This window comes from Myotis davidii, unplaced genomic scaffold (assembly GCF_000327345.1).
Source record: "Myotis davidii unplaced genomic scaffold, ASM32734v1 scaffold461, whole genome shotgun sequence".
Lineage (NCBI taxonomy): Eukaryota > Metazoa > Chordata > Mammalia > Chiroptera > Vespertilionidae > Myotis > Myotis davidii.
The window spans coordinates 3,610,840-3,635,465 of NW_006295825.1; the positions used below are offsets into that span (position 1 = coordinate 3,610,840).

At 43.8% G+C, this 24,626-nt stretch overlaps 1 long non-coding RNA gene across 1 annotated transcript in view; it reads right to left on the bottom strand.

Moving 5' to 3' along the window:
• Window positions 1–906: 906 nt before the first annotated feature.
• LOC107184241 overlaps window positions 907–24,626 on the bottom strand; it is a 26,678-nt gene continuing 2,958 nt past the window's right edge. Inside the window, exons 2-8 of the long non-coding RNA XR_001515069.1 lie at window positions 23,230–23,401; window positions 18,959–19,527; window positions 18,725–18,857; window positions 14,336–14,459; window positions 10,090–10,208; window positions 2,484–3,404; window positions 907–1,005 (exon numbers count right to left, since the gene is read on the bottom strand). This is a non-coding gene — a long non-coding RNA (uncharacterized LOC107184241). The remainder of the gene's footprint in view (window positions 1,006–2,483; window positions 3,405–10,089; window positions 10,209–14,335; window positions 14,460–18,724; window positions 18,858–18,958; window positions 19,528–23,229; window positions 23,402–24,626) is intronic.

Genomic DNA, 24,626 nt, shown 5'->3' on the forward strand with positions numbered 1-24,626 from the left:
TGTACAAATGTTAGTAGTGATGGTTCCCTGCTTCACCCCTCAGAAGACAGGCCCTCACTTAATGGATGACAGATGAAGGGGGGAAAGCAACATTCTGTTATACCTAATTTAATCCTTTATTTACTATCTTAGACTATTTTTTGTTTTTGTGGATGTACTACCATTCAGGCCTCTTTCATTCTCTAGTAGCAGAAACCCCATCAGACCAAGTTCTCCAGAAAGTAGTGTTTACTGGCTCAGGTAAAGTTGAAGGACAAATAAATAGCTAAGGATGTCTGGACCAGTCAGGGCTCTCTGTCTCTCGTCTTTTTTCCTTCTCAGTTTTAATTCTAATATGTCAAATACCAACAGATAAGACCCACATGAACAAAAACTCTTTAGGGTCCTCAATAATTTTTAAGAGGATAAAGGGGTCCTGAGGCCAAAATATTTGAGAAACTGGCCTAGGCATTTATCTTATATCAAAAGAAACAACTTCTAGTAGGTTATAGGAGGTTATTAAGGGAGCCAGTGGACTCAACCATCCTCTATAATAAAAGGCTAATATGCAAATAGACCAAACAGCAGAACGACTGGTCGCTATGATTTGCACTGACCACCAGGGGGCAGATGCTCAATGCAAGAGCTTCCCCCTGGTGGTCAGTGCACTCCCACAGGGGGAGCGCCGCTCAGCCAGAAGCTGGGCTCACAGCTGGCGAGCACAGGGAGGTGGCGGGAGCCTCTCCCGCCTCTACGGCAGCGCTAAGGATAAGGATGTCCAACTATGGCTCCCGGACTTCGAAAGGGTTAAGGCCGGGCTGAAGGCCCCCCCCCACCTCAAGTACACGAATCTCATGCACTGGGTCTCTAGTTAGTGGAATAAGGAAAAAACATGGACAGTTAGTTGAACAAGACAACAGGCTTTTATAAAACACATCTTTGTGACTTCATGTACAATGACAGTGATATTTCCTTCTTAGTCTGGGTATGAAAGAAGATTTAGTTGGCCCTAGTGTTGGCCTCCACCTACCTGGAAAGAAGATGAAATGTATCATTAATTCACACCTATTGACCATATAGTACCCAGAAGGTTGCTGTTAATCTAAAGTCTAATTCCTAGAGCCCACTTGATGGGAACAAAGCTCTAAGGAGGTCAAAAGTCACAATTTCTGCTGCCTAATGAGGAGGGTTTCTGCCCTCTGCCCCAGGCAGACCCTCCCTGCCCCAGCCAGTTCTTGGGCAAGTCTTTGAACTTTGCCTGAGCAAAGACTGAACAAGTGTGGACAGCTCAGTGCTACATGTTCATCTTTATTCTGAAAAAGAAAAAAGATATCTGCAAAGACAGTGGGATCTTTTTTATAAAATGTGTGCTGATTAAAGTAACTTTTAGTCCCACTATCTGCATGCAACTGTTGGCATTCTCTTTTTGTGTGAATAAGAACACACTGCTCTCCCCTTGTGGCTCAGTTGGTTAAAACATCCCCCCATGCACCCAAGGCTCTCAGGTTCAATTCCCAGTCAGAGCATATATCCAGATTTGGGGGTTGATCCCCAATCAGGGCATGTGCTGAGGCAGCTGATGGATTTTTCTCTCCCTTCCTCTCTTTCTAAAAAAGATTAATAGAAAAATCCTTAAAAAAAAAAAAAAAAAAAAAAAAAAAGCCCTGGCTGGTGTGGCTCAGTTGGTTGGCGCATCCTCCCAAATACCGAAAGGTCTCAGGCTCCATTCCCAGTCAGGGCACATACCCAGCTTTCAGGTTTGATCTCTAATTAGAGTGCCTATCCATGTTTCCCTCACATCAATGTTTCTCTCTCTCCCTCTCTCTTTAAAATCAATAAAAATGTATCCTCAGGTGATGATTTTAAAAATAAATAAATAAAAAGAACACACTGATATGGTAAAAAAAATAATAATAATTAAAAAAAAACTTAAGGTCAGAGAAGAAGCTAGAGTTAGGAATTTTAAAGTCCCTAAATTTCCTTAGGGGAATTTTGTTAATTGATGGGAATTTTTTTTTAATTCTGTTTTATTCTCACTTCCCTGGTCTTTCTCTGCTACCAAGTGTATCATTGTGACTTTCTAACAGGTAAGTCTGTGCACCACCATTGAACCATTCAAGCATTTTGATACATTGACATTGCTTCGAAGAATCCCATTTTTTCTTTTATGCATTGTTCATCTTCATATTTTGTACAACAGTATGTTACTTAGAAATGAGGTTTTGGTGGTAGTAACAATACTATTGAATCAAGGCATTTTGCTCAAAAGACTGGACAATCTATTTGTAGATCTAAAGGTACCAAAGGTGACAGGTTGCCACTTTCTTTCTCCAAATGGCATCTTTAGATCTCTTTCTAAAGGAAACCACATCAATACTCTTGTGCCAGTTATCCAAACCCACCCTTGAAATACTACATCACTGCAGAGCACTAGGTGGACCAGCACATTCAATTTGACCTTGAAAATGTTTATTGAAGCTTTTGCACATGGCAGCTTGACTTACAGAAATCTAGATGTCCAAGTAGTTTACCCTCTGTGTTTTTTGTCAAGCCAGCACTTTTTCTTCCTGCTTTTTGGAAGCTGCTCCTCCCCAGCTGGTGACTGTGAATCATGGTACTTTACTCCTCCAGCCACAGAGATGGGCATATGACGGGGCTGGGTCAATCTGAGTTCTTCTCTGCATTTTCTAATGATGCAGAAAGGAAGTCTGTGTGGTGTGAGGTCTCTGTGAGCTTTTGGTTTTGATCAGACTCTAGTTCATTTTTCTGTAGTCTCTTGTTGCTGCCCTCCGCGATATGTGTAGTTTGTACTCAGGCTAGCCCCACTCACGGTAGCAGGCCAGACTGCCGTGTTGCACAGTTCCAAAGGCATTATTCACTTCTTACAGTAGTTTAATCATCTTGCGGGTTAAAGACCTCCAAGAATCTACAAACATATTCATGAGGGTGTATGTGTTCTCTAGGCAAATTTTCAAATCAATTCAGGCATTCTTTAACTGGTTTAAATTGCTCCGTGACACTTGAGTGCCAGAAATGTCACCTTTCTTAATTGCTTAAATGAAATTATATTTGGCTGAGACTCCTACTTGTCAAGGGCTGGCACAACTGGTAGCAGTCGTCATTGGGACTTTTCCTCCCTTTAATTGTATCCTACAAGAACCCAGGCACTTGCGTGGTCCTGAAAAATTAGGGGCAAAATATCTACTGGCCATCAGTCTGCACCCATGAGTGTTGACGCTTCTGCCCAACCACTCTTGAGTTCTGGTCCTCTGCCATCTGTTGAGCACAGCTGTCCCGGTGGGCTACAAAGATGTCCTTCACGGTGATTATTTTCACTGACTGATGACTCAGCCACCGAATAAGCTGTCTCTCTGTTATCTAATAATAGTTTGTGTACTTCTTTGTCTTCCCCCTTAAAACTTGAGCTGATGGAGAAAAAGGACATTGCTAGTTTTTCACTTTGTTCCCAGCATGCCTAGCATGATGCCTTACACACATTAGGTACCCACCTGAGTTGTTGAATGGATGAACAACTGACTATCATGCCAGCGGTCAAGGTATTTTAAAAACATCTGGGACACCTTCAGCTTATTATTTGCCACGAGACTTAGGTATTTTTGGCCTCACCAATACCTTTCTGGTTGTACTCTAGCTTGTATTTGTATGTTATTCATTTTCTAAGTATACTATTCATTGTTGTGTTTAAGAAATTAGTGTTATCCTATATTATTTCTCTAGCTTGTCAAGATCATATTGAATGATAACTCCTCAAAAACACCAATTTCTCTTTTATCACCTGTGTGTCATCAAAAAACATGCTATTTGTTTAGTGATGTTCCAGTGGATAATTCTATAATTATCTTTATCAGAGAGGAACAAACTATACCCTTTCTACCCACTGATGTTTCCTGAGTAATCACTAGGTGAATAATGTCCACTCAAACAAATACTCATTAAGCTCACACTACAACCAGCTCAGCTAGGCCACCTGGAGGATACAGAGATCTATCACGTGGTCCCTGTCCTCAGTTTATTTCCCAGCTAATGGAGGAGCGAATGCACAGGTGAAAAGTTTAATGATAAATGGGAGGCAGGTATTTGGTACACACTTCATTTATTCTGATGGGTCAGGTGTCCATTCTGATTGGTTGGTTTTAATTAAGATTGATTAAGCATTCATTCTGATTAGTTGGGTGTCCATTTTAATTATTTGCACATACACTATGATTGGTTAGACTTCCAATCTGATTGGTCAAATGTTCATGCAAAACTGATAGTAAAATATTTTTACACTGCATGTAAAAGTTAAATAAAAATGACATGGAAATACAAAAAAAAAATTGCTACATGACAGTACAGAATCCACTTGAACAACCAATCTCTATAAGCCTAACTTCTTATAACAAAGTCGGCAAGGCGTAGAGAGGATGCAAGGACAGTCTGCATCCCTCAGACCTGGGCTAGAATATATGCAAAGCCATGGTCAATGCCCAGATGAAGGCAAAATTCTTTTCTTAGGAGTAAGAACCTAATCATCCAGAATAGAGAAGAAGCCACCCAAATTGTTTGCAATATTCTGGGTGGCTCCATTTCTGGGCAGGGTCCAACCCACAGAAATGGGAGTTAGAGCGTAGCCTGCATAGAGAGTCAGCTCAACATTACTCCACTAATGGGTGGATGGGAATGAGCTATTCTTGTACCTCTTATATTATTTCTTTCTCTGATAATAAAGTTTCTGACAATAAAATATGTTAGTAAAACTCATTCCTTTCATTACCCTCGGCATTGCTATATAGGATTTTGTGTCAAATGGGGCATATTCAGTAAGTCCTAGGAGATTTGAGGATAGTCTCACATAAGCTAAGTGATTAAATAAAGACTTTTGGGACCAACTTTAAAATGGACACTGACCCAAAGGCAAAGTCAAGATGTGTCAAAGCTCACAATCAGCATCATAACAGGTATTGGGAAGCATGTGGTAGTAAATACAACACTAAATGGCTTAACTAGTAAAACTGTTTATTCAATCACATACTGAAATAATAAGAAATAGTGGTAGGAACAGGTGAGTAATCCAGCAGCTCAAATGACATGCAGGAAACCCCGTGTCTCTCTTTTGGTTTCTTAGCAGCGCTTCCTCAAAGTAATACTTATTTCAACAGGCTGGCCCCAGGTGGTTGCAAAATGTCTTTCTGAAACTCCTGGGTCTCCTTGCTTCCAGATTCAAACAGCAAAATGTACAGCATCCTCTTTTTCAAGAGTTCAAATAAATACCCTAGAGCAGTGATGGCGAACCTTTGGAGCTCGGCGTGTCAGCATTTTGAAAAACCCTAACTTAACTCTGGTGCCGTGTCACATATAGAAATTTTTTTGATATTTGCAACCATAGTAAAACAAAGACTTATATTTTTGATATTTATTTTATAAATTTAAATGCCATTTAACAAAGAAAAATCAACCAAAAAAACGAGTTCGAGTGTCAACTCTGACACGCGTGTCATAGGTTCCCCGTCACTGCCCTAGAACTAACTGAGTTCCCTGGGCCCTGACTGCCCTTCTGTGAACCAACCCTGGGGCCAAGAAGATGGGATAGGCCAATTGGCTTAAGTCACTGAGGCTGAGTGTGGGGTTAGACTCATCCTGAATCACTGGGTTATGTTAGGAATAGAGGAGACAAGGCTGCAGAAGCAACAGATGAATACCTCCACCTGTTTCAGTGTCAAGTGCATATTGATAGTTGTACCAATTGATAGGTGGTTGGTTATGTGGAAATTTCTGGAGAAGTTCTGGAGCTGAATACAGAAAAATTCTGACTTGTCATTCTCTCCTTTTTTAAAATATATATTTTATTGATTTTAGAGAGGAAGGGAGGAGAGAGATAGAAATATCAATCAGAGAGAATCATTGATTGGCTGCCTCCTGCACGCCCCTACTGGGGATCAAGCCTGCAATCCAGGCATGTGCCCTAGGCCAGAATCAAACCTGGGACCCTTCAGTCCGCAGACCGACACTCTATCCATTGAGCCAAACCAGCTAGGGCATGACTTGTCATTCTCTTAAACAAATCTTAACTGGGAAGAAGAGGCAGGAAAGAAACATTGTTTTCTAAAGAAAGGAGGTGTGGTCCAAAGCTAGAATTAATGTAAGCGCTTAAATACCTGGTCCCTTTCCTTCCCTACTTCAGCAACCAGCTAAGGTTAAGCACTTCGGCAGCCTAGAACTTTGTAAGTTCTCTATCAGTCTGTCCTGGGATTCTGTAATGGAAAGAGGGGTAGATTAAGCATCTGGTGACCTGGGTTCAGTTCCCAGCTCTGCCATTAATTAGCTCTGTGACCTTAAAAAAGAACAACCTTTCTGTGCCTCAGTTTCCTCATCTGTAAAATGGGGGAGGGGGGACTGGATTAGATAATCCTTTTCTGTCTATAAAATCCTTTGGCTCTCGAATCCAAGCTCCCATAACAGGTGACCTAAGGTTTTCCATGGGATTTCTAGTCTTACAGACAAACCAAACACCCTGGTGAATTAAAGGGATTTATCAACAGCCTCCAGACCTAGGGGATCCCAGGAGGCCAGGCAGGGTGTGGTGCTGGGAAAGGAGCCCAAGACACCTAGTTCCTTGTTCTAAATAGCATTCAGTTCACCCTATGACTCAGTTATCAGCACTTCTCTCTTTCGGAGGAGCGAAAAGTTTTAGTCCTCTCTGTGCTGACGACAACAGTTTATTGAGTTGCCAATCTATAGGGTTAAGAGAAAAATGAACTTCTGCTTTGTATTTTGAATCATATCCAAATCAGACTCCTACCTCAAATTACGACTTAATAAGTTTTCCTTAATCATCTTTTTCCTGAATCATAGACTATTTCCCCCCAATTTAACACCAAGGGCTTATAGATGGAGTTAATTAGAGAGCAGGCCGAGTACCCAGACCTTATGATAAAACACACACTCTCTCTCTCGCTTGAAATTCCTTGTTCTCACTGCTCAGACAGAACTGAAGAGTTAATATGAAGTCAAGCAGAACTCTTTGATTACTCATTTTTAAGATTTACAATTATGTATACATGATGGTGACAACCTAATAGAATGTTGGACAAATAAGGCAGAATAGGTGATTCTTTGGATCAAAGGTAAATACTCAGGTTAAAAAAAACTGCTAATGAAATTCCAATCACATGGTAATTTCCCACTTATTACTTTCTGAAACTCAAGTAGCTGTATGGTCTAACGGGGCCTGTTTGGGGGATTATCACAACATCTCACTTCTGCAATGGGTGGCGTCATTGGACATTTAATATTCGTTAAGGCTTTTATGAAACAGAGAGGTTTCAATATGTCTCTAGAGCAAAACATTTGTGTTTGCCATCTGCTACTCAAGAGCAGTTTTGTCGAAAAAGAATACAAATCGCTTGGTTCTTTAATTACTTCGAGGTTAGGCTATGTGATAGTTGGGACTGTGGGCCAGGAGAATACTGTTGTTTACTTAGGCAGCAACTTAAAGAATTCTTTACAAGCAAATGACCTGAAAAGACACGGAAGCCTAATATCATCGCTGTCCTTTAAACTCAATGCAAAGACCACTGTGAAGCGATATGTGAGATTTTTAAGAGTTGGCCTTAGGGAGACACCATCTAGGACACCGGACTTTAAGGTCAGTTTTGCAAAAGTTTCTCTTTTCTGAGTCCTGACCAAAGAAATATATGACTCAACACTTCAAAAAAAAATAATTAAAGGATCTCCTTGAGCTCAGTATCAAAGAAAAGGTAATTTAATCTTAATTACCCAGGAGCTAATAACCTGGGCTTTGGAGTCTGTGCCATTTGTTTTTCCTTCCACCTTCTCGTTAGCTTCTTGAATTGTAGATAATTCTCTGCTCAGTAACATCTCCACTAGCCTATGGATATAGATCATTAGTTGTGCTTAATCAGAAGGAACTTCAAACAACAGAGTTTATCCAAAAGCAGAGATCCTGGAGCTTACAGATTATCTGTAGATTTCTATCATTGATGCTTTTTCTAGCCCTCCTCACCGTAAAATTTCATTCGTTGGAGTTATTAACATATGGACTGTAAGAAACTGACAAATGAAAGGAACCTAGTTTGGCCAGACCAGCTATGAGATCCTACCTCATGGACCTCTGATTTCTAAGACTAGTTTCTGCTTTAAGATGCTATAGAACCAATAAATATAGAGATGGTTTATTGTAATGTTTCCAAAGTTCATACCTCAGCATACTGAGTGAGTCAGTAGATATTAGTAGGTGAAACTAGAGGAAAGGGTTTCATGGCCAAACCCTTTGGAAAAATGCTGTTATCATAGCGTTTTGATGGTACAACTTCCCAGAACCCTCAATATGCTGATATGCAGTGTGCACACAACTGGGTGTGGTGTGCACTCTCCCCACACTCCTGCCCATTTTTGAGCATTTTATGGGACTGAATCCTGCGGAATATACATTGAGAAACTCTGATTTAATCTAAGCCCTTCATTTTAGATACGAAGGTCTACATTGTGAAGTCCTCCTGGACCCAGAACACCTGTTCCTGCCTCCCGGGTTTCTCCTGAACCCCAGGGCAGGGCGTCTCATGCAGCTTCTGTCACCACATCCACAGACCCATCAGCCAAGGGGGCGGGGGCACCAGATGGCTGTTTCCTCCCTACCTGGGGCAGTTGCTTTACCCCTGAGTCCTGGGGGACTGGCAGACATTGTATTAAACTGAAGTGAAAGTCATCTTATGTGCAGAGTCAAATTTACCCAGAATTCTAAAGTGCAAAAAACTAGATTCTTAAATGAACATTCTGGATGCTGTTTGTTTTTTTTTCAGAAAACAAAACAAAACACCACTAATGTCAAGTAATTAAGCTAATATAAGCTTTTTTTTCCGTTTGTATTAGTCTGTATTTTGAGTGAGTTGTAGGATGTTAGAGGGTCACATCACACCCAGGCTAACTTCCTAGAGTGATGTAAATTCTGTAAAATGATCTGCACAATAAAATGTTTTTAAAGATAAATTATTTCAATTTCTTGTAGGCATGGATTATAGTCGTATTGTATACTTAATGACTAACACAGGGCTTGGCATATATTAGGCACATGGTGGTAAATATTTTTGCATTAATTAGTCAATTATAATCTGATGACTGGACTTTAATAATGGTAATAATATAATAATGGTTTTAATGATATCCTGCCTTTTCAAAAATCTCAAAGATAAATTCCTTGACCTGGTTGAGATTTATAAACTGGTTAACACTCCTTATTGTAATCTTTTATTTATTTATCTATTTAGTTATTTTTTTTATTGATTAAGTTATTACGTATGTGTCCTTATCCCCACGTAATCTTTTATTTTAATAAACAATTGCACTGTGATGTGATGTTTCTTTCAGATAATAATAAACGAGCTCACTTCAACATTTGACTTTTAAACTTATGCACACAGACCTCTAACTGGAACGAGCCAGTAGATAACGAGTCCTAACTTCCAGTCATTGTAGAATTCCCCTTTCAGCCACTTGGACTGTATTAAGCATCCTTAGAGACATTGCACATAATAATGAATCTGAAGAAATGTGTGATCCTGGAGGGCCTTCTGAGTCATCAAAGACGGATGAAGTCATGTTGGTAAATTCGTTTGTATTCTCTATTTTCATTCATTTAATAAAAACTTTTTTAGTACCTACAATATATAAAGCAATTCACTAGGTACTATAAGGAAATAAAGATTAAGTTTATACAGACCATCCCTTAAGAAGCTTATGTTCTGGAAGGAGAGGTGGGCACACACATAAATAATTACAATGCTAGGTAAAATTAGGATATGCAAGTAATGTGCTACTGTGTTAGTTTATGGTTCTTTCAAATTAGTTTATTTTTCTTACAAAACTGGTAGTCTACAGTTAAGCAGATTGCCCAGTGCATTAGAACTGCCCATTCCCTAGCTACTCTGGATAAATAGAAGGCTACATCACTTGGTTATCAGTGATATTAGACTTTACTAGCAGTCACCAGCACCATCAAGAGCCATGCTTCTCATTAGTTGGCAAGACAGGACCATCCTAGCAAGATCTATTGACCAGCACTAAGTCACTTACTGTGGACACACAACTCACCTGAGCTGGATGGGCAGAGAGGATGGCGTGGAGCCTGACTTGTGGTGGGGAGGCTGTGGGTATGCTTTCAGGAAGTCAGATACTTGTGTGGGCAGCAATGCAGTAGTAGACGGGCCAAGCTGCCAAGTGAAAACCAGAAATGGGGTCAGCATAGGCACACAGATTGTTGCTGGCTCTGCAGAGTGGTTTTGACTAACGGAGAGTGAATTCGTGGGGGAGGAGACTATGCGGGCAGGGGAAAGACCTGTCTCTCCACACCCTAGAAGTCACTACCACCTGATGTTGGGAATTGACTCTTTTATTCTGATTTGGCCCATATTTTTGTCTCCAATTAAAAAGCAAAAATAAAGATTTAAGAAAATAGTTTATATAACCAACATGTGAAGACCATTATGGAAATACCTCCTCTATATATTAGGAACAAGCTGTCAGAGAAGGTGAGACTAAAGCCTTGGTCTGAGCCAAGAGTCCAGAATTCTGTTAGCATTATTAACATATACATATCTCTCTATATAAAAGCCTAAGTGACCATTAAAATGGAATGACCGGAATGATTGGTTGCTATGATGCGCACTCACCACCAGGGGACAGACGCTCAACACAGGAGCGGCCCCCAGCCCACAGGCCCCAATAACCGATGGGGCCTGCTGGCCAATCTCCCAGTCCCTTCCCCTAAGCCAGCAGGCCCCAATCGCCCTATCGGGGCTGGGCCCCAGGCTGGGACAGGGACTGGGGGTGGGTGGTGGCAGAAATGGGTGGCGAGGAAGAAGGAAGGGGGAAGTAGGGAGGCGGGGAACCGCACAGTGACGGTGCATGAGTGGCAAGGGAAGGGGCGGGCAGGGAACCTGGTTGGCCCTGATGGCCGGCCAGGCCTAGGGACCCCACCCATGCATTAATTTTGTGCACTGGGTCTCTAGTGTTAGTATAACACAACAAATTAGCATCAAAATACACACTTTACACCTTTCCCTATTGATATTTTTGCCTTGAGAATTGATAAAAAATAACTTTTATGTGTGGACATAGTTCCTTTAAAATTAAATGTGAATCATTCATTGTTTTAAAAATTTAGTTAATTAGGAAGCTCATAATTTTAACTCCTTTGTATGTCAAGCCAGGACTATGATCATGACTGATTCTGAGGGGAATGCTATGGACACAGGGATTGGGTTGTCCCATAGCTCCTTGCAACTTGGCTGACACAAGGACCCCCTCCACAAAGGGCAAGGCAGCACATGCCCAACTGGTGGCCCAGAGAGTCATGCTTTTCTCCTTCCTCCCACTTGGTCCCTTTTGGGGAGACACTAGCAGGGATACCCACCGTAGGAACACCATCTAGAGCTTTGGTATCTGGTTTTTCATGGGAGCTCAACCTCTCCAGTAAAATATTTAAGTATGGAGTTTATTCATTTGGGTTCTAGCCCTTATACCTTCTGGAGACCATGCCCACTGCCCAGAATAAGTTTCTGTGAAAGGCAGCAAACAAAACACTTGAAACAGCTCATGCCTCTGTGTTTTACAGTTGAACAATTACTTATGCTATCCAGATTTGTACAGGTTCCAGTATTAACTCACACTTTTGGCTTATTTATTATTTGGCCAGATATCATTTGCTCTTAGGTCTTGGCACGAAGAAGCCTTCTCCTGAGGCCCCCTCCTTAGAGACCCCACCCTTGTTCTCTTCTAGTCACTCCTCCCCACCGGGCAAGGAATCCACAGGCCAGGTGGAAGTATTTACTCAGAACCATGCCCCCCTCTTAGGCCACCCTCTAGGAATTCAGACCTCAGGATTCCTGCCAAAAGCCCTGCTTCCAGGATTCGTGTGGGCCTCTTACCCTTCCAAGGCTGGACTATGTCATTGCTATAGCACCACAGGCCCAAGCAGTGGCCAAGAGTGGTTGTGATGTGGCCAGAGCTTGAGCTTATGGGCAGGGGTCCTCATTGTGTGTGTGTGTGTGTGTGTGTGTGTGTGTGTGTGTGGCCTGTCATGATGTGGGCCAGGTCTGCAGTGGGAAAGAAGGACACGGGTCAGGGCTAGGACTGCTCTCCATGAACTCCCATACCCTGGTGTGGAGCTCTGAGGAGCCAGAAAACTCTAAATCCAAACCCATTTTCCAGGTCATTACGAACATACAGCATGTCCCAAAAATGCACGTACACTTTGAATAATTATAAAAGGGGTTTTTATTAAAATACATTTCATTTTCAAAATTGAGCTTCAGCTGTTAAAGTGTGTGTACTTTTTTTTTTGGAACACCCTGTTTTTCTGTTAAGGTGGGAAACTAACTTGTCAACTTCAGCTACAATTTTTAAGTATTGAGACACATGATATATGGGGCCTCCATTTTTATTCTTGCCCCGGGCCTCACAAATATGGGGCTAGACCTGCTTTTGGAATAGGTTTGATTTTGAGTTTGTTTTAACATCCTATATAATAAAACCCTACTATGCAAATCGACCGAATGGCAGAATGGCCTGTTGCTATGATGCACACTGACCACCAGAGGGCAGACGCTTGATGCAGGAGCTGCCCCCTGGTGGTCAGTGCGCTCCCAGGGGGAGCACCACTCAGCCAGAAGCCGGGTTCATGGCTGGCGAGCACAGTGGCAGTGGCAGGAGCCTCTCCCGCTTCCGCTGCAAGCAGGTGATAAGGAGCGAGGGATCCTGGACTGCTAGAGCCCTGGACTGTGAGACGGATGTCCGACTGCCGGCTTGGGCCTGATCCCCCAGGCCTAAGCCGGCAGTCAGACATCCCCTGAGGGGTCCCAGACTGTGAGAGGGCGCAGGCTGGGCTAAAAAAAAAACCCCACCCCCAGTGCACAAAATTCGTGCACTGGGCCTCTATCCTATATAATAAAAGGGTAATATGCAAATAGACCGAATGGTGGAACAACCAGAAAAACCAAACAACTGGTTGCTATGACATGCGCTGACCACCCGGGAGTGTGTGCGGAACATAGAGGGCATTGGCCATGGTGGGATGGTGGAGCAGGTGAGTGCGGCACCAGATCAAGGTGGGGTGCTGGTCACTGTCATCAGGGCAAGCCTCTGGTGGTTACTGAAAATTCTTTGCTCCCGTGTGCCACAGTCCCACCCAGTGCTCACACCTGCTGCTGGCACCGGCCCCGCTTGTACCTGCTGCCGGTGCCTGACACTGGTCTTGATCACTCAGTGCTATCCACTCAGCACTATCAGTGGGTGTGAGCAGCAGCTGCCAGCCCTGATCACCCTCAAGGGTTTCTCCACTTCCCCCAGCTCCTGAGGGGCAATCGGGGCAGCAGCCACTGCTCGCACCCACTGCTGGCACCGGCCCCAATCGCTCTGTGCCGTCAGCAAGTGTGAGTGGGGCGGGCACCATCAGTGAATGGGAGTGGCGGTGGCGGCAGGAGGGGGGCTGCAGGCAGACAGAGGACCAAGGGCTGCGGTGGGAGGGGCTGGGCGGGGGTGTAGGGGATGGGCCGAGACCTGCCCCTATACCTATTGCAGCCTCGCAGCCCACAGTTCCTTTCAAGGTGCACAAATTCGTGCACTGGGCCCCTAGTTTATAATATAAAGGGTCTGATAACAAAGGGTTGAAGTATGAGTAGTGGGTGGGCTGTTTTCTACCAGGTCAAATGTAGCACAGCTCCCAAGCAACATTCCAACTATGTCTCAGTGGCCCTGTTCCCTGGCCTTATAGAAGAAATTATGTGTGAGTGTATGTACATGTGTGTATGTGTGTGCACATGTGCATGTTTAACATCCATTAAGAAACAGAAGAATATGACTTAGCTATTTTGAAATAATTCAAGCCCCACACTGTTGCTCTGGTTTAGTTTATTGCTGTTCCCCGGCCAAGCAACTCTTCCCAGTTGACTTCCTTAAGCTGCTTGGAGTTAAGAGCTGGGCACTCTGAAGGCCTCTTCCAAGTGGAAAAAAGAAACTATATAGAAAGGGAATTGGGCCAGGTGTCCTTGATTGAATGCCACTTCACTTCAGCAAATCTCTAAGCCCTTCTGTCTGTTTTGTCAGCTGTAAAATGACCAGACTAATTCGGCCCTACCGCAGAGTGGCAGGTTTAATTAATAATGATGGGGACAGGCTTCGCAACGTAAGGTTGTATATACATAAAAAGAAGCACTGGAGCCATATTATCCAAAGTCTGGAGTGCATCCTGCTTTCCACGGCCACAGGTAAGCCGCTAAGTCCTGATCACACACTGCTACAGACTTCAGGGGTGCCGAAAAGCAGAGTTGGGCCACATTACCTGAACAGAAAGCAGGGTTTGGTAATGGGAGTGGAGCACAGAGTGAGTAAGCAGTGCATGGTTCAGATTTCTGGCGGCACCAGGATCCACTGGGTCCAGCTGGTGGCAGGTGATGGAATGGTTTCTGCAATCAAAGTACAAAGAACAGGTGTACCCATTTATTCTTGACATTGTCCTGGTAAGATCCTTGAGATCTGAAGTATCACACTGAAGGGAGATCTCTTTCCAAAGATCTTGCTGAGCTTCTTCCTGTTGTCCCTGCTGTGGTTTGCTGGCTGACAGCTCACCTTAGAGGTGCTTTCCTCTGCAGCAGTGTGGATCAAGCCTGTCTTATCCTTAGGGGGAACATCCCACAGTTCACTTAAAGACATGGCTACATGACCTACCAGAAGTCATGCCCAGCCTGGTGAGAATCACACCTGGGAATTGTTGGTTACTTTGGTTAATATGGGATTTCTGTCTCTCCCACACAATTCATCTAACAACATTCATATGCAGCAAATCATCACTTTTATATACTCAGTAGACATGATCTCTGCTTCCCTTAATCTCCTGGAGCCTTTGTGTTCCTAGGATGGAGTAACATTCATATTATAACTATAATAGGGGCCCGGTGCATGAATTTCGTGCATGGGTAGGGTCCCTAGGCCTGGCCGGTGATCAGGGCCCATCAGGGCCTTCCTTCCCCTGCTGCAGGCTGCCAGCCAGGGCCTTCTTTTGCTCCATGCCACCCCCTAGTGTTCAGTGCAGATCATAGCAAGTGATCAAACTCCCAGTTGAACTCTGAGGGGACACTTTGCATATTAGCCTTTTATATAGAGAGATTTGTACAGCTTCTTCCTAAATATTAGATGACTCTGAGTTCCTTGAAAACCCTGAGAAGATCTTAATCATTTTCTCATTGTCCTTGACATCAGTGCCTTCCTTATAGGAGACACACACAAAAAAACACACACTTGTTCAAATGCATTTAAAATAAAAAGACCTAATGAGTGAGGAACAATGACAGGAATGGTAATGGGAGTAAAGTGCAGAGTAATCCGCGCATTAAGAAGGCCTAATGCCCGTTAGGGAGCTTCATTTTCAAATATTGGAAGATCTAAGTATAATATATTGAGATCAAAGGTTTTCAGCAAGACTTAGACTTATATCTTGGTTCAGCAAGTTACCATCCATGGGACCTTGGGAATGGTTCTGTGCCTTAGTCCCCTCATCTGTAAAATGAGGACAATACTGCTATCCATCTTATAGCGATGTTGTACAGAGTAAATGAGATAATCCATGGAAAGTGCTTCACACAGTGCCTGGCACAAAGTAAGCACTCATGATATTACGGTCATCATCATAGGCTGTAGGGGAAGGAGTCTGGGTTGCTCTCAGAGCCTAAGAGTAACTCTTCAGATTTAACAACGGGCCCCCAGAGCTCCCTTCACACCACCTTATGAATCTGAAGCACGGTCTATTAAGGTCAAAACCTCCAGATTTTCTGCATCTAGAAAATCTGACTTCAGATTTTATTCTTTGGATAGTTAAAAATGTATGAATAAGACAGTTTTCATTCAGACACAATATGAAGGCCGTTTAAAAAGGCACTTTGCAAATTAATTACTTGTGTCTGTGCATAAGTAATTTTGTTGGTTGTAAAATATATTGTTGGGCAATGTGGATCCTATAAACAGGCTCAGTTCCAATATACTTTGTATGTTTTTAGTTTAAACTGGCCTCTCCCCTCACCATGTGGTCCCAAGATTTGATTATTCTACATGGGAAAAAAAAATGTTTTTGTTGCATATATTCATCACCGATTTGCTGACACTCGTGAAGGTGTTTTCCGTTAACAAGCTATGTCCAGTTAATGTTCAATGTTTCAGGGAGAAGGGGGAAGAATTAGGCCGCTGGAGGGAGTAGTCACCTCTAGGATCTCCATTCAGTCTCTGCCTTTTTTCCTAAGAGCTTTCCCCAGCCCCATCCATAGGGGCGGGCCCCAGGAGTCACGATCACCCCAAGTGTCCACAGGTTATTAGAGTTGATACTCCTGACCCACGCTGAGACAACCAGAGTCTTTTCCAAGGCATCTGGAATTGGGACACGGGCCTTCTGGTCAGTCACTACTGGCCCTGGAACTAGGACAGCATGTAACAGGGAGCTGGCATGGCCATTTGCATTGTGTGTTCTAGGAGGCAGAAAAACTGGAATGTAGAGAAAGGAGACTGAAATGGTGTCAGGGAGAAGTCGAGACAAGAAACCAGGTGACCCCTGAGGGAAGAAGGGAAGTGGCAAAAAAATAGCCATCTCCATTCCCAGTGGCCTCTCGGGGTTTTGTTCTGACCCCCAGGAAGCCCAGCTACCCTTCCTGCCCTGGCCCAGATCCCGTACACTCTCTGTTTTAGCTCAGGCAAGGTTAGGATGTATCTGTTACGTGAAACCCAAGGAGCCTTGGCTGAGAGTGAGCTGGCACTGAGAGGGAGGCTAAGCCAGGGATTCTGGTTACACAGGCAGGGGCTGCCTGAGAGGACCACCTGGGTGGTCCAATCACACTGACCTGCCAGAATCAGACACGCACACAAGTAGTTTTCGCTGCTGATAAAATTGAATGGAACAGATTCAGAGTAATTCCTGAAAGAAAGTTCTCTCTTAATCACTTCCTGATATATTTTCTTGTGTAGTAGGGTAAATAGGTGGCAGTACAGATGGCACACCCAGAATTTTGTCCAACCCTGAATCCTTCTACAGGGGTGTGCATGTCTGTGAATGTCATTGGTCACGCCTGTTGCAGCAAAAACAAAAACACTGGACAGGCACTGGTCTCTTCTCATGATCTGTCAGTCCCTGTTGCTGGGCCACTTGACACTCATCCACAGCTTTGGCCCTGCACCAGAGTCAGCGACAAATCCTGTCTCCAGCTGAAGGCTTTGAGAAGCTGTTTCCGTACTTCAGGGGACACGGTTAGGTTACCCTGTGGCCTGTCTTGCTCTGACCATATACCCTGGTTCTGGCTCCTGGGCTCTGCCTTTATCCTGACACAGTCTCAGTTCTGATTCCCTCTTGCAGGGCTTGAGTCCTTGATTGCTTGGGCTTCAGTCTCTGCCTCCATAGCCTGGCCAGAATCCTGGTCTCTTCAAAATCAGGACTCTAATTTGAGTACATTTATTTTTCCCCATAACATACCTGAAATGCAGACCAAGCTGAGAATTTGCTGCCTGCCCCTTGTCCTGTCTGACCCACACTGCCAGTCTGGGTCACTTACACTATTCTCCCCAATATCTCCCCACCATTCCACCACTCCACTTCTCCACTGCCAAAAATCATATTTGCTCCATTTCTGGGACATCTACCTTTTACTGCCTTCCAGATCTAAATCACCTTTGACTACTCTGAGGAGTCACATGGTCCTGCAGCTCTGTCTGCCTTTCAGACTTCTGCCCACCGACTTTGACTGGCAGCAATTACAAAGCCTACCTCACAGTAGGGTGACAGGAAGACAGTGTGGTATGGTGGATGAGCATGCCATGAGCATGGGCATCCCGAGTAGATCTGGGTTCAAATCCTTGCTCCTTCACTTGCACGAGTTTCTTAATTCCTCTAGCACTCAAAAGGATTGTTGAAGGGATTACATAAGATAATGTATCTGGCAAAATTTATTAGTTTTTGAATAAAATACAAAATTTAGTACTTAATAAGATACGTCTGCCTTTCTTTCCTGCACTTATGTTTTTTAACAGATTTATTGGTATATAATTCACATATCATTCAACCCACTGGTTTAAAGGATATACTTCAATGGTATTTAGTATATTCCCTGGACTTAGATTCCTTAAAATGCAATTATAGCATAAGGGATATGAGATTTAGTAACAGTTAAAAAATTAAGGATTGTATCAGCTATATGTTTATGGAAATCAATCATGTGGTGCCATTGCATTGCCCAAAAAGCTAATGTGATATTGGGCTGTACTGACACATATATGATGAGCAGAATAAGACAAGTAATGGCGCCATGTTATTCTGAGCTGGCAATGTGTTAAGTCATTGGGCCTATTTTAAGAGGGATATGGACAAACTGGAGCACGTCCAGAGAAACATGAAAAGGGTGATGAGAAACTGCAAAGATGCAGGAGTCTGTGATATTCATCTGAAGAAGTAAAGCCATCCTCAATTAGCTCTGGGGGTGTCATTTGGAAAATAAGTGAAGGTATTGTCTGTGTTCCCTTCCTAGACCGGAACTTCAATAGGTGAGTTTAAGTTAAAAAGAAGATTTTTACATGATTTAAGGAACAATTAAAGCTATCTAAAATTGGAACGAATTGTTCCTTTCTAACCTGAAATTCTATATTTAATATAAACCTCTTTATCTGCAAGTCAGAGAGAAACATCTTATAGAGCTCTTACTCTGTTATATGTTGTGCTCAGGTGGGCAAATGATAAAGTCAGCCAGCTCTTCTTTATTCAAGGTCATCCAGTTTTGTTTGTCTAGTAGTCCATTCTTTCTCTTATTTTTCATTCCCATTCTCTGAATTTTGACCTGAGGAAGGAGAAAAGGAAGCCCAAAACTGTCAATATGGATATTTTATTAGTAGTTCTGATGATAACGGCGATATTCCTAAAATAACATTTTGGCATTACCTGAACAGGAGATTGTGCTCATCTCTTCCCCATTCTGTGTAAACTAACTTCATCTTAGTACTTGGCATTGGCCATGGTGGCGACATTTATAGAAATTAGCAAACACTGCAGATCAGTAGCACAACTCTCCCCCCAGCTCACGTCCCAGTGCTCCCCTGCTTCAGTCTCTGCTACCCAGTGACTACCAACCTGCCACGAGTAATAATGAAGACACACCTTCTATATATTTTGGACTATATGTTTCTATAAAAAATATATTTAGAGCCAGTGGTATTTACTTTATGTAAGGGCAATTTGGAATTGAAGTAGCTTAATATAGTTAACTAGCTTCAGATGAGTGGAATGTTTAGGAGAAAATATTTGTGGAAGACTAGTCTCACCTTCCACTGCCTTCTAGGCCACACCTTTCTCCGTCAGGAAAATCCAGATAATCACGGTCTGCACAGCTGCTTTCAGAGTGACCATGCAACAGACGAGGAAGACATCTCCAAGACGAAGGCCCCCTGGAAGCAGAAAGGTACAGCTCTCCAAGGCAGTGCTTGTCCTGCACAAGTGCCTCCTTGTGCCACCTGTTGGATTTTGAAGGAGCAAGCTCTCAGCTTTTGATCAAAGGTAAGACTCCTGCAAACTTTCTGCAGATGGAATGTATTCACAATCTCCCCTCAGGCAGGACTGCTGTAAAAACATTGCATTTTACAAATTATTTTAAGGAAATCACCGTCGGCCCAAGATTCCCAGAGCCAAATGATTTTCATATTATCAACAACCTCTAGCAATTACAATTGAGCATTTATTGAGCACTTACAGCATACTATACACTTTACAAGTGTTATCTCACTTTATATTCATTTAACCTTATGAAACAGGTATAAATATTTTCATTTTACAGATGGAGAAACAGCTTAAAGAGGTTCAGTGGCCGTTAGAGTTAAAAAGTTTCTGTGCTCCTAAGAAACAGGGTTTCTATTACCTACTGCTTTGTATATAGCAGACATTTCATAAATAGTTGAATAAGTTCTTTAATGTGAATAAATAAAATACCATTCTTAATACTTTGAACCCTTTGGCTCACTAGACTTTTAACCAGCTTTCATCTAATGGTAAAACAGAATGATTTCATTTATTTTGCCTGTACACACTTTCCAAGGGAAGAGCTCACTTTAAAATCTGACCAACCCCACAATGACTTAGGATTGTTTTCCCAGTTTTAAAAACAAGGTAACTGAGGCTTAGCCAGAATTAAGTGGTCTTTTGGTCTTTTCATCACACCAGGTTGTGGCAGAGGAAAATGGTCAAAAGGCATGCATCATGAAGAACCTAGTAAATTTACAGCTGAAATAGAAGGGTTCCAGATAACCCAGTGGTGCAATATTCCTCAAAGAATGACCATCCAGTTAGCTACATTGAGTATAGCACTCAATGGACACATCCCTGCACTTTATTATGCATGGCACTAGGCATGTGGGGGGATGAGACCAAATCCTGATCTTAAGAAGCCTGTAGACTTTTAGGGAAGAGAAGACATAGACACATAAACACAGGAGCTGAAATTACAGTAAAAAGGCATAAAATGAAAACCACACAGGGCAACAATGATTATTAAGCAACTAGAGGCCCAGTGCACGAAATTCGTGCACGGTGGGGTAAGGGGAATCCCCTCAGCCCAGCCTGCACCCTCTCCAATCTGGGACGCCTCAAGGGATGTCCAACTGCCAGTTGGCAGTCGGACATCCCTCTCACAATCTGGGACTGCTGGTGCCTAACTGCTCACCTACCTGCCTGCCCGTCCCTAAATGCCCCCCGCCCCCGACAGCCTGATCACCCCTAACTGCCTCTGCCTGCTGGCGTGGTCATCCCCAACTGACCCCCTCTGTCCACTTGGTTAAATGCCGGCCTTGTTGCCTCACGTAGCCTGCTGTTTAGTCGTTACCGTTACTGTGATGGCGTCCAGATAATTTGCATATTCCTCTATTATTAGTATGTGGTCATCCCCAACTGACCCCCTCTGTCCACTTGGTTGCCCCCAACTTCTCCCTCCCCCCGGCCAGCCTGGTCTCCCCCTACTGTCCCCCTGCCAGCCTGGTCACCCCCAACTATGTAAGAGCTGCAAGAGTTCAGAAATAGGAGACATTACATCTGTATAAATTTTTGCTTACCTCAGCATTTTCATAAAACATCTTCACTATGAGCTGTGGGAAGACAATGTAGTTTGAGAGAGTATCTGGCCTCTAAGCAGCTCACTCTTCCTGGAGACTCAGGCAGGTAGTGAGAGGATTTGCAAGAAGCAATAGGTGGAGAGATGAGGAGACCGGAGACCTGATCGTCAAGGCAGGCAAGACAATGCTGGGAGATCTCACCTGACTACTGAGGCTGGATATTAATGTTTTTTCTTCCTCTATCATTTTTCCTATCTCTACCTTAAAGCAGGAACAGCTTGTAGTTCTTCCTGGGATTTGCTTTTGAAAATTTGAGGCCTCAGGAGAACTTAGAGCAGTAGTTCTCAACTTGGCTCCCCATGATGCCACCTAGGAGTTTTAAACGCTCTGCTGCCTGGGTCCCATCCCCAAATACTCTGGGGAGTTTTTTTGTTTGTTTTTGTTTTAAAATATATTTTATTGATTTTTTACAGAGAGGAAGGGAGAGAGATAGAGAGTTAGAAACATCGATGAGAGAGAAACATCGATTAGCTGCCTCCTGCACATCTACTGGGGATGTGCCCACAACCCTTGACCGAATCGAACCTGGGACCTTTCAGTCCGCAGGCCGACACTCTATCCACTGAGCCAAACCGGTTTTGGCACCTGGGGAGTTTTAAAAGCTCTGCTGCCTGGGTCCCATCCCCAAATACTCTAATTTAGTTGACCTAGGATGTTCCTTTGGTGGTTCTAATGTGCAACCAAGTTGGAGTATCATTGACTTACAGGATTCCTAGACACAGTAAGAGAGAATGAGATTTGCTGTAATGAACAAAATATCTTCGAGAAGCAGGGGAAAGGGGGAGCTTCCTTGCTCCAGTTTAGAAAAATAGCCTTGAGTTGTTACCCTGGAGTAGTAGGAATCTGGATTCTGGCTTCCTGACAGCCCCACAGGTGTTGGTAGGAGGACTCCAGGGAGATGGCAGTGTGGTGTATCTAGGCCAGTACTTCTCACGCTGGGATGTGCACACCAATCACCAGGGCATCTTGTTAAAATGCAGATTCTGACTCAGAAGGTCTGTGTTTCCAAGAAGTTCCTAGGTTTTCCTAGTGCTGCTGGTCCACAGAGTGGCAAAGATCTGCATGGCTAGGATTCTAGGTGGTCCCCCTTAATATTCCCAGATTCATCTCAAGCCATGACCTGTTAAACCCGAAGGGTTCCACAGGCAGGGACAATGACATCCCTGGGGTAACCTGGTTAAATTGATGACGAGGAGCAGATGGAGAGCATCTGCAAAGCCTTCCAGGCTAAAATAAAAAGGAGCGCATCCCAGCAGGGGATCCCCATGTCCAGGGTCTGGCAGATTACGCATGGCCCATTCAACCATACAGGGACTATTTACAAGGTTGGGGCGGGGTTAACAGAAACCACCACCTCTCAGGCCGAAGGGGAGGGAGTAGTGACTGGAATCCCGTGAGAGCTGTGGGAAAGGGACACCTGAAGCAACTGTTATTTGTAGAGAAACACAGCCACTTGGGAGAAAATGAACCATCAAGGATAAATCTAGGGGTATAAATTATCCAATACAGCTCTTCTCCCACCCTGTGATTTCCTACTGATGCCTCCCATCGGCCTAACCCAACTAGAAACCAGAGGGCAAGAGAACCCAGCTGCTGTAGCCTATCAAAGTCAGCCTTCTGGGCACAGATTGGGGGGTTTAAACAACAGATATTTATTTCTCACATTTATGGAGGCTGGGAAGTCCAAGATCAAGGGCATCGGCAGAGTTGGTGTCTGGAGAGAACCATCCCCCTTGTTCATAGATGGCAGTCTTTTCACTGTCTTTACATGGTGGAAGGGAGTGCTCTGGGGCCTCATGCAAGGGCACTAATCCCATTGATGGGCTCCACCCTTGGGACCTGACACCTCCCAAAGGCTCCACCTCCCAATATCATCATATTGGGGGTTAGTATTCAACATTTGAACTTGGGGGTGGGGGGACACCAACATTCAGTCTATAGCACCATCCCAATAAGGGCTCAGCCTCGGTCAGAAATTAAGTTGGTATGGAAGGTAAAGAAAAGGACAGCACAGTCTGCATCTGAGACTCTTACCCCTAATAGGTGGGCGCTTACCTGAGAGTGTCAAACGTCTTCACGAGTGACAGATGGATCTGAACCCCTGCAATGGAGCTTCTGGGACAATGGTTGTGACCCTGTTGAACTGGTGTGTAGAGAAGACGTGGACTTTCAGAGGTTGTGCTGATTTCAGGAATGTGTTGAGAATAAGTCACATGTGCTTTGAAACCTGCCAACAGGTGGACAATAGAAGGGAAAAAAAAAGAATGCAGCCTTGTTATAGTTTGCTGATGACACAGATTTCTCTGAGCTTTTCAGAAGAAAAAAAAATACTCAGAAAGGCAGGAATGTGAAAAGTTATTTAGGCCCCCACCTCACACCCCAAGTTTCTTAAAAACAAAAGCTCTGACCATCTTTCTGGGAAAATAAAGGTACAAACCTGAGAAGCTCTAACCCAGGGAAAAGTGGGATCTGACCTATTTAGAAACAGTCTTGGCCGGCTTGAAATTTAGCACGAGTTGAGCTCCCGGCTTATCCCAAACACCTGTGAGTTTTCCCAGCGTCTGAAGATGGTAAAGGGGAAAGGAGAGGAGATGACTGCACTTCTGAGGTGAAGTGAACCAGCTGCTGACTGGGAGTTCAGCAGCACCTTCCCAGACCTGGCCAGAGAGAACAGCTGGAGAGTTCTCAGGCAGTAAACAGAACTCCAGCTGGCTTGTCATGGTTCTTTGGGAAGCAGGTGGGGCTCCTCCTGCAGGATGCCTGAGAATAGGCTACCAAGGCAGAGGGACTCTGGGTCCCTTCATCTGACATCAGTGCAAGGGCCTGGGGGACAATTTAGGAGAAACTGAGCGCTGGAGCGGGCGGCAGAGTTATAAACATAGTTCAGGTCTTCCTGAGAGTTTTATTTCTCAGGTTACCACAGTTTCTCAGAAGTTGGAGGGTTTCCACACTGTACTGGGCATTGGTTAAGAAACTGAAGCAATAACTAGGCCTGATCATTAGAAGTTGTTCTGAAACCAGCAAGCGCCAAAATAAATTCCAGGTTAATTAAAAAGTTAAAGACTAAATATCACAACAGACCCAGATAAACCAAGATGGCGGCATAGGTAAACACCGGAGTTAGCTGCCTCGAACAACCACTTCATAATACAACTAAAAGACGGAACGGACATCATCCAGAACCACAGGAAGACTGGCTGAGGGGAAATTCTTCAACTAGAAGGAAAGAGAACAGCATACGAGACTCAGAGGAGGCGCAGTGTGGAAAATACAAAGGTGCGGAGGTGCGTGTGGAGCGGGCTGGTAGCTGAGGGCGAGGCTGTCGTTTTCAGTTGGAAGGGAGTCTCAGATTCTGAGCTCCAGTTCTGGGCAAGTCTCTAGGGACCCAGACTCAAACAGGAGAAGCGGGACTGTCTGGCATCGGTCGGAATGGGAGGGCAGCTTTCTCTCTT